Source organism: Cyprinus carpio, chromosome A4 (assembly GCF_018340385.1).
Source record: "Cyprinus carpio isolate SPL01 chromosome A4, ASM1834038v1, whole genome shotgun sequence".
Classification (NCBI taxonomy): domain Eukaryota; kingdom Metazoa; phylum Chordata; class Actinopteri; order Cypriniformes; family Cyprinidae; genus Cyprinus; species Cyprinus carpio.
In genome coordinates this window covers 22,889,750-22,891,971 of record NC_056575.1, presented here as the reverse complement: position 1 = coordinate 22,891,971, position 2,222 = coordinate 22,889,750, and the positions used below count along the sequence as shown (strand labels likewise).

Here is a 2,222-nt window from a genome sequence, read left to right as displayed (position 1 = left end):
GCAGTCTGTGTGAACAGCTTGGTTTCAGTTTTGACATAAACAAGATCTTGTCCGCATTGATATTCTCTTTTTCCACAATATTTTGAATGAACAACCAGCAGCGCCACATCTAGTGGGTATAACTGAATAGTCTAACAAAAACATTAAAAAGCAACAACACTTATCACATTTTGTACACCACTGATAAGGCAGCCTTACTCACACCAGAAATTTAAATGCAACGGTTTTGCATTCGAATGTGGATTTTTAGAACCTTAAAGAAAATTTCCCGTTAGCTGAGTACTTAAAGTTGAAAATTCTAAAATCACTTTGTGCTTTGAAAAAACAACAAAATCAAAATGTTGCCAAGTGAAATACAATTAAATTTTCAAGCACATAGTCTCATGTTTGTTTTGCTTTCTGTGTATTCAAGAATTGAAAGGCATAAACTCGTCCAGTATGCAGCATGCTAAGAGTATTTCATTACATTACTATGACATTTTACTAAAGTTTCACAACCTTCATTTTGTCAAATGCTTTGTTTTTGTGCATGTGCTAACTTCCTTTTAAATCAACAGCACTTGCATTTTACTAACTGATGCAAACATCTGCGTGCCTCAGACACTCCTGCAGCGACAGCGACACCTGCTGACTGCTCATGCTTTCACATGCAGAAATCAGAACTACAGCATTAATATAGTCAATTCCATACAGTTGCCTTTTCGTGTTTCCAATCATACAATTAAATAAAAACAATAATAATCAAATATAATTTAATGTTTAATATATTACACTTTTTACTTTTAAACATATTTTAAACTTCCAAACAGCTGTATCTCAACGATCATCCGACTCTAACAGCGAGAGAACTCTGAGAACCGCAAAGCTCTGACTGGTCGTTTAAATACAGCTGCCTTGTTAAAACTTAACATATACTAAAATATGTGTTGTGATCTTTGTTTGTTTGTTTAGGTGAAGAATTTAACACTTTCGCTTTCTCCTCTATGTCACGTGTCTGCCCGTCTCAGCCAATCACAGCATCGCACGACAAAACAACGCCGATCGAAAATAAAAGGTTAAAGATAAATATTTATAATGTACGAGTCAATCACCATTTCACGTTACAAAGAGTCAGAAAACACCTGTTAGGTTTACACCGTGGCTGAGATAAATAATAGGAGTAATATCCGCCACGATCAACAGGTGGCTCCGTGGCGCAATGGATAGCGCATTGGACTTCTAGGCCAATCTAGCGATGTGATTCAAAGGTTGTGGGTTCGAGTCCCACCGGAGTCGAGGTTTTATTTTTTATTTTTTTATTTATTTTTTTTTTCTTCTCCCCCATTGACTTCCAAAATACAATCCAGTTGGTTCTCAGGATATTTAACTTACAATGTAAAAAAGAAGATACAATAGTAACCACATAAAAACATTCAGTAATAATTTTGCTTTTGTATTCAGCTTTCTGACAAAAACATTAATAAATGCTTATGAACTGCTTTATGATTACCTTGCACAGAAATCAAACAAAACTAAAAATTAAGAGATAAAAGTAAATACTTCTAACTAATCTGTACTAAATACTTATACCACTGAGTAGAGTCCTGTGGCTCAGTGATAGAGCATTGTTACCAACGCAAAAGGTTGTGGGTTCGATTCCCAGGCATCACATTTTAGGTAAAAAAATGTTAGCCTGAATGTGCATTGTAAGTTGCTTTGGATAAAAGCGTCTGATAAATGTAAATGTAATCCATTTGTAATAGGCCTATAAATATAATAAAGCTTGGTTGATATTTGTTATAAAACACATTGCAGATGACTCTTCATCCTGAACAATTGTCAATCAAAATGCAAGTCTCCGTGCAAACAGCTCATTTAGGTTTTTTTTAGTATTTGTGTAAATGCACTTGACATGCATCATTAACTTAAATTCATGAATATGCAAAACATGAGTGTGTTTGCATGAGTTACTGCAGTAAAAACTACATGGGTTAATAAAACATCATCCCATCTCCTAAACAGCATTACATCAACCCAGAGCTCATTTGTCACTGTCTGTTTTAAACTAAACAAATGAAGAGGAGTTTCAGCAGGAAAAATCCTGTCAGCATTCACTCATCCTCATGCAAACTGGACAAAGATGCATCATGAAGCTATTGATAAATTATCTTTACAGAATCATAACATTAAAGAAAACAGTATGACTCAAGCACTATGTTCCAGATCATCTGAACCCAACAGGA

The 2,222-nt window shown here is 34.8% G+C and overlaps 1 non-coding gene across 1 annotated transcript; it reads left to right on the top strand.

Annotated features, from left to right (window-relative positions):
- Positions 1-1,184: 1,184 nt before the first annotated feature.
- Positions 1,185-1,275, top strand: trnar-ucu. The gene is given in 2 exon segments: positions 1,185-1,221; positions 1,240-1,275. It is a non-coding gene; the product is annotated as a tRNA-Arg (tRNA).
- Positions 1,276-2,222: the final 947 nt, after the last annotated feature.